Below are 8,654 nucleotides of genomic sequence, written 5' to 3' on the forward strand. Positions count from 1 at the left end.
CACTGCGCAGCTTTTCGCCACTCGGATGGAGCGCGAGGCTTCCTCTCTCTCTCTCTCTCTTTCTCGCTTTTTTTCCTGGGGCCCGTGCCCCGGTTCGAGACTCAGCCTTGTGCTCGAAATGACACACGTGGCGCGCGGAATGGGGCTCGGCCGGGGCTGACCCGCCCCCCCACCAAAGCCGAGAAAAACCCGCCCGCCGACCGGTTGCGGGCAAGCAACCGGCTGCCGGCGAGGTTGGGCCGAGAGGGGCACCGCTCACAGGGATTGAACTCCGTCCTGGCGCGTCCCCCCACCAGGCCGCGTGGAAAGCACCGGACGTGCTAGAGGAGGCAGCGACCCGACGAGGCGGGCGCGGCCCAGACACCGAGGCCCCTTTTCAGCCCGGGCGGCTCGCTCTGCAGCAGGCGGCGGAACGGCAAAGGAGCGCACGGACCGGGCTCTGTTCCACCCATGTCCATGCCCCATCAGGTTCGGGCACTTTCGCCCTCTCTCTTTTCTCTCTCGCCTCTCTCCCTTCTCGCGGCTCAGCTCCAGCCGCACCGCTGCCCGGCGCTGCTCACGGCCGGCACCCACACGGGCGCTACCCGGACCGGGGCCGGCACCGGCACCTCGCGTGGTTTTTAAGGACACCTGAAGGCTCGCAGGGCCACGTGGCTGTCACACAGCTCAGGACGGTAAAGACGCTCTTCCCCAGGCCAGCAGGAGGGGCGACACCTCGCCTGCGACAGAAAGCGAATTGGAAAGGAAACCGCCCTGCCCGAGCACCGGACCCCCCCCCCGCCGTGGCTTTGCCGTGACAGAGAAGCCTTGGAAGGAGAGCCAGCCCGCTGGAGGCCCTCCCCGACGGCACCCAAAAAGCCACATCAATCAGGCGCAGCTCCGCGCCAACGGCGACAAGGGCCCCACGGCCACACTCCTGGGACAATGGCGACGGCCGCCCGGCCCACCTGCGGATTGGATTGCTCGCGGCAGCAGAGGAGCGCAGGGGGTGCCGCCATTCGCGCACGGCCAACAACGGCTCCCCCCCTTTCGGCTAGGTAACTGCGGGACTGGACCGGCCCCCGCTGGGCGGGGCGGGGGGGGACTCGGCGGCCCCCCCCACCCCCTTCCGGCCAGGGGAACCCAGCCGAGCGTGTGAGAAAAAGTTCCACTGACCTGGCGCCACGGGCCACCGGCTTTTGCCCGGCCTCGCGGCGGTCGGCTTTTCCTTCCGGAATAAAAAGCCGGGGGACGGCACGACAAAAAAGGCACACGGAGGCGCGTTCGCAACGACCCGTGCTAGCCATGGGGGCCGCGGGGCTGGGGGCCCGGGGTGGGGGCCAAGGACGCGCCTCACTGCGCCCTCACGACGGACCCACCGGCATCCCGCTCGCGCCTTCATTGCAACGCTTCTCAGTGCCGTGGCTTAGGGCCACGAGAGAAAAATAAAAAGGCCCGCGGAGGCCTGGCGGGCGCCCCCCCAACTCCACCCGCCTCAACAAAAAGCAACGGACCCGGCGCGGCAAACCCGGCCCCGCCCGGCAGAAGCGGCTCAGTCGATCCGGCAACGACCGAGGTAGGCGAGGCGCCGCCGCCTCGCCCAGGACCAGTCTGGGGGGGCTCTCCGTCGGGTGCCGGGCCCGTAAAAAAAAAAAAAAAATACTAGGCCAAAAAATTCTGCCCGCCACGACGTGGTTCCCCGTATTAAGGCCAAGGAAGGAGACAGCTTAAACAACGTGGGCTGGGAATCACCGCCGCCGCCGAGGCGGACCCACAGGCCCAAAACAACAGCAAATGATTCTGGAGCAGAGGCATTGCTTGGAGAAAACTCTCCCCTGCTTTGTCTGGGCAATCCTTAACCAGTGTCTTACATGGCTCTTGCTGCCAATTTCTTGCTCAACAGTGTGATAGATCAATCTGATTTGTGCTAACAATTGCAACTATATTTTAAATAGTTTAGAAAATATTTGTTAAAAAGTAAGAGAGGAAAAGGATATGGAATTAGTGTCACAAAAGAGATGTTTTCAGATGTTCATGAGAAAACAGGATGCAGGATGTAGTTTGAGATAAGTAACATCCCAAAAATGCAATAGGCCTCAGGATAATTAAAGAATCGGCCTTGAAATGGACAAAATTGGGATGATTCCAGGTATCTATGAAATAATAAGGCTTCTTTTTGGAATATAATGCTGGCTTCTATAACACAAGACTTGGGGTGCATGTGCAGCTTGTGGGGTTGTTCAAAGGACAGTGATGATGAGGAGAAGCCTTCGTGGGAAGCGACCACCAAAACCAAAAGACCCCTTAGAAACAAGCAGCGCAGGCACTGTGCAGTACAGTGACATAGATTTCAAGAATCAAAAATAGGAGGAGATTGACAGAAAATTATTGAGGAATATGTATTAGCATACAGTCTATAAGTTGTGTTTGGATTCTTTATCTTTTGAATGGGAGGCAGGGTGAGAAAACCCTCCTGTATCCTGACTGGTTTTGCTTATGCTTTATCCAAACCACTGCCAAATTATTTTGTATCTGCTTGATTATATTTGATTGCATGATTTTATATAAAATTGCTGCTCAATTAAAATTGCTGCTAAATTCTAATGTTGGTTTATTAAATTAGACGTATAGGGACCTCATTCATAACAACAGCCCACCTCAGTCACCTACCCGTTGGGACTGTGCTTTCTACTGAGCCAGTCCTGCCAGAAAAGCAGCTTTAAACACACCTCTAAGAAGGCACTGATCCACATAAAGCACATCCATTCCCCTCTGCCCAGGGCCAGTCCCCTGTACATCTGGCAGCCTGCAAAATCTAACACCCCCTCAGGGTCCAACACATTGTTCCAGCCCAAAGCATAAAGGCAATTTGTTTTGTTAAATCTGAAGTAATTCCTGCAGGTCCTCGGCCTTCCAAGGCCAACGCTGCCACTCCAGAGGGAATCCTGTGACCCCGAGCATTTGATGGTGACCACACCAAAGCAAGAAGTGGCTCCTTCAGCAGGAGAATGGCACATGGCAATGCTGGGCCTTTGTGTCCCCAGCCTTCCCCCCATTGTTTCAGCAATGGCAGCTACACTTAGGCAGCTTCAGCAGAGCTTATTTGTGTTGGCTTAGTGCAGATCAGGACTCCCAGCCCACCTCTAACAGCAGCTTGCAATGACACCAGGACCTGCACACTGAGGTCTTTTGCTGGAGGCAAGCCTGTCACAAGCACACACCCTCTTCAAACTTCCCATCAAACAGAAAGGAGAAGAGCAGGAAAAGGCTACCTTTGGACCAGTCTTCCCCAGGTCTACACATGGGCCAATTCTGGGTAGAAAACTCCCGCCAGTGCTGGCCTTCTTCTTCATGTTGAGAAACTTCTCCCACAGGAACATAGAGGGAAGCAGCTGAAAGGCAAAAATAAACCAGCTAGAGCCTCAGAGTTGGGCTTGTTCAGAAAGGCTTTTCTTGAACAAGTGGCACTGCTGAACAATTTGTGATCACATTGTCCAGGACAGTCCTGGAAGCCCTGGAAGTTGCTTGCTGAAATACTCAGCACCAAGAAATTGACAATACAGAGTGCAATACACATACTCCAACCACATGGCTCTGTCCCATCAGCTTCTCCGTGATTGCATGTGACATGGTTGGGCATTTCTGCTCTTGGGGCATTTGTTTCCTCTTTAGTTCTATTGGATTGAGGCAGTGACCTTTTCAAAGAATGGGGAGGAGCTCTCAGAACTGCCCTGACTCCATCCCTGTACAGCACTGAGAACTCACAGCAAGGAGATAGCACTGCTGGGTGAGTCCAAGAGAGGCAAGAAAGGAACATTGTACCAAGAGTGAGGAGCACAGGAATGTGTCCAAGTTGTAGTTCTCTCTGGTAATTAGCATTTCTTTTCTCTCTCTGGGCTCACAGACCCCTCCAGAGAAGAAAACAGAGGGATCTCCTGGACAGAGCCTCAGCACTGGGGCATCTTCAGTCAAGTGAGCTCCAGACACCAAGGGACATTTGTGACCCTGGCTCCCGGGAGCAGGTGAGAACTGTACAGCCCTCAAGATTCCTACCAATCCAGAGCTTTCAAGAGAGGCCAACTCCTTTGGGAGAGATACCATCAACACATGGTAAACCAAAATCAGGGGAGAATTCCCAGCACAGGAAGATTTCCACCATCCTGCAGAACAAAGGTGTGATGGTGTTCACAGGGGTCTTAGGATGAGGGAAGAGACGAGGATCTGACTCCATGGTTCAGCAGGCTTGATTTATTATTTTGTGATATATAATTTATTAAAAATACACTAAAAGACTAGAAGAAAGGATTTCATCAGAAGGCTAGCTAAGAATAGAAGAGGAAGGAATGATAACAAAGGCTTCTGGCCTGGACTCTCTGTGTGAGCCAGCTGGGCTGTGATTGCCCATTAATTACAAACATCCAACATGGGCCAATCAAAGATCATCCTGTTGCATTCCACAGCAGCAGATAATCATTGTTTACATTTTGTTCCTGAGGCTTCTCAGCTTCTCAGGAGGAAAAATCCTAAGGAAAGGAGTTTTCATAAAAGATGTCTGCGACAGAAAGGTGCTGAGACATTTTCTTCTGGACGTGCTGCAGCAGATAACTTGCTTTGCTGTACACTGTGTCTGCAGGGCTGGATCTGTGCCCACACAGGAGCTGGGAGAGAACAGCTGCTTTGGAAGCTCTTCCAGCTGGGACCAGCCCTGTCTCACAGGGCTTTGGGCAGAGTTTGAGCTTTCCCCCCAACATGCTCAGGTGCCCAAGGGCAGCTTGGTCTTGACACCAGCAGGGGGCTATTTACAAATCACAAACGGGACAGGGCTGCTGTGGAACTGCCTTGAGCTGTTTTATTTTCCAGCATCACTCTCATTACATGGTTATGACAATGGGAAGATGCCAGCAGCTCACATCCCAGGCAGCAGACCAAGAACTTAATGTTACAACTTCCTTTATAAGTTTCTTGACCAATCACACAAAGCAAAAGCACATTGACAGTAGTTCTATCCAACCACTATAAGCACACGTACCTTTGGTTAAAACAATGCTTGCTTATTTTGAATACAATACCTGCTTGTAAGCCTTAAAGCACAATGCACAGAGCTCCATTATTAAGCTTTAACCCTCCTAATATCTTGCTAGATAAACTTTGCTGTAGCTTAGAGAGTTATTCTAGACAAGCGTTAATACACAGACCATTGTTCTATTTGTCCTTGTTTTTCTACTTTTTAAATAATTTTTCTGCTGACCTAACTCATGGCAGCTGCTTAGCTCTAATCACAGTTCTACTGTCTCTGAGGCTGCCTTTTGCAGCTTTCCCAAAACCTTCTGATTTTTAGATTCCCACAATTCCCCCTCTCTGTTCATCTCAAAAGAAACCTTCATAATTGTGTCGTTTATTACTTGTGTTTCGTAGCCTTACTAGAATATTTCTGCTTATTACCTACTTAAAGCATTTTCTTCCTTGCACTAAAGCAGGGGCAGGGAGAGCAGGGACCCCAGGGCAGTTTGCAGCCTTAACACAGCCCAGTGGGTACTTACAGTGAAAGATGTCAGTCTTTCCCTGGACAAAAGACGAGGAGTCGAGGTCTTCTTTGGGAATCCAGAAGCCATTTTGAAGGCAGGATCTCCCAGATGAGTGACAATGCCTCAACAAAACTGGAAGAAGCAACAATGGAACTCTGAAAATCCAGAACCCAATTCATGGCAGATTCAAGGCATATACTGGTGCTAAACATTTTCTATGATTTGAAAGTAGCTAAGTGCTTGTTTGGTGTAAGTAGCTAGTATGTTAGGCCTCTAGTTGGACTTGATTTGAACTATAGGGCTGCCTTGTGCAATTCAAAGATGGATCATACTGAAACCTGGAGCTAAAAATCTGAACATTAATAAGAGTTAGAACAGACAAAGCTGCAGCCTAAATATTACTTTAAAATAGCTAGAGTGGACATCCTCTTCTTTAGGCCAAAGCACCCCTGCTCTCTCAGCTGCTCCTCACAGGACTTGGGAGAGACTGGAATGTTATGGCTAATGGCTTAAAAATTGTTCTAAAGGACTTTCTGCCCATTGGGACAAAACTGTATAAAGAGGCTGCGACCACCCAAGCCCACCCTTCCCTGAAAATGCCTCTGGACTGGAACTTGGCACTGTGAGTTAAGCTGCCTAAGGGAACTTGAGACAACACAAAGGTGACACTATTGTCCCATTAGCTCAGGGCTGGGGAGAAGTGAACAAGGCTGCAGAGAAAAACCTATCCACAACAAAGCCAAACCCAGCAGCTGTGCTGAAAATCAGCTCTGTCTGGCTTCAAGGTGGGCAAGTCATAGCCACAGACTCGTCTGCTGAGGCCAGGTTTGCACACAAACCTCCCATCAAAGACCTCCACAGTGCCCCCAGACCCATTCCTGAGGCCTTGCACCAGACGACTGCAGGGCACGCAAAGTAACACAACAGATCTGAAAATCCAGAAGCCAGTTGATGGCAGACTCAAAGGACAGACAGATGCTAAAGATTTTATATGATTTGAAAGTAGCAATAGACAGAGTCCAACTTGCCCCACCCCAGGGAGGCACCTGGGAGGTCCCACCTTGCCCAAATCTGCATGAATCCATTGGAGTCTTACGTTTTGCGAGACTTCACCACAGAGAAGACCAGAAGAGGATTTGATGGTATGCCAATGGGATCCATGGAATGGTGATGTTTTTCACTTAATCTGTCTCTGTCACTCTCCTTCTTCCCCTTCTTCCCAACCCCCCATCCCCATCACCCCCCCCCCCCGCTTCTTTTTCTTTTCCTTTCTCTCTCTCTTCGTCCTATTTACTGTTACATAAAATCCAGACTATTGATTTTGGCATATGGTCTCATTTGCACCTCAATTCACAGGCCTCTCTCTAATAATTGTAAATACCAGATGATAACAACCCACTGAAACTTGATGAAACTGGAACAGACCTCATTCACCTTTAAGCAGTTTAAGCAACCATATACGGGGAAAAAAAGTATAGACCAGTACATTTAGAAAATGTTGCATTCCTTCAGTGCAAAAAAAACAGCACAATCAGTAGAGCATATACTGTTCATCCACTCAGCTGTGCATTGTGGTGGTGTTCACAGGGGTCTTCGGATGAGGGAAGAGATGAGGATCTGACTCTTGATTTATTCTTTTATGATATATATTATATTAAAATATAGATAATATAATATATATATATTCTATTAAAATTATACTAAAAGAATAGAAGAAAGGATTTCATCAGAAGGCTAGCTAAGAATAGAAAAAGAAAGAATGAATAACAAAAGCTTGTGTCTCAGACAGAGAGTCCAAGCCAGCTGACTGTGAGTGGCCATTAATTAGAAACAACTCTAGGAGACCAATCACAGATGCACCTGTTGCATTCCACAGCATCAGATAACCATTGTTTACATTTTGTTCCTGAGGCCTCTCAGCTTCTCAGGAGAAAAAACCCAAAGGAAAGGATTTTTCATAAAACATGTCAGTGACAGTGCAGAGCACTGAACTGCTGCACCAGAAGATGGGCATTATCCCATCCTGTATTTCCCTTTGGCATTCTCTCTCAGAGTGCAGGTGAGACAAAACCAAAAAGTTCAACTTGAGTTTACCTTCTCAATCTTTACCTTCAAAGGAAATTCAGGAACTTTCTGCAGAGGCCAATGCTCTGCACATTGATGAACTCCTTGCAGAGGCCAATGCTCTGCACGTTCAGGAACTTTGCAGAGGCCAATGCTCCGCGAACAATTCCCCTGGCGAATCGCCCAGTGAAGCCGCCTGCAGGAGCCCAGGCTGCGCACAACCAGCCAGGGCCGCGTTCTCAGGCAACTGAGGCCGCGCCGCTGTCACAGACGTTGCCGCCGCGTTCGTGGTTTCCAGGCAGCCGCGGAACCCGGCAGCCGCCGCCCTTTCCCGGATCCTGCCCCTCCCGGCCCCGCACGCCCCCCAAGATGCTGCCGGGGCTCGGGGGCTTCGTCTGCCTGGGCTGGGGCTCGGCCTCCCCTGCGGGACAAGGTGAGGGGGGGGTCCCCGGGGGTCGTGTCCCCCCGGGAGCGTGGGTGAGTCCCCCATGTCCCCCCCAAGCCGGGGTCACCCCCTTTTCTCTGCCCAGAGCTCCTGAGCCAGCTCCTGCTGCCCCCTGCGAGGGGCTTTGGGGAGCCCCCCGGGGACCCCCTTGAATGCCCATTCCTGGGCACTGGGACCCTTCGCATCTCCTTCCCCAGTTCCAGGACCCCCTGCACCCCCTTATCCTGCCCCGACACCCCCTGCACCCCCTTTCCCGGGTATCCTCCTCTCCCGGCCCCTGGATCCCCCGTTTCCATGAGCCCGGGGACCCCCGGACCCCATTCCCGGCCAGCCCGGGGCACCTCAGCCCCAGGCCTTCCTTTGCCCGGCGACCGGTGACGTCACTGCAGACTCGGGCCGCCATTGGCGAGCAGCAAAGAGCGGCGCCAATGGCGGGGCCGGAGGCGGCTCAGGGGCCGTGAAGAGCTTTGAGCTGTGAGGGGCCATGAGGGGCCATGAAGGGCCGTGAGGTGTCACTCTTGCGCCGAGAATGACACAGGAACAGGCAGGAGGCAGTATTGCAGAAAGACTAAAAGAAGGTTTAATTCAAGAGAACCGTGCGGTTTTTATAGAGTGATGCGATATATTCTGTTTGATTGGCT

The sequence above is a fragment of the Agelaius tricolor genome, unplaced genomic scaffold, assembly GCF_023055355.1.
Source record: "Agelaius tricolor isolate 1412-34295 unplaced genomic scaffold, bAgeTri1.0.p SCAF_73, whole genome shotgun sequence".
Taxonomy (NCBI): Eukaryota; Metazoa; Chordata; class Aves; order Passeriformes; family Icteridae; genus Agelaius; species Agelaius tricolor.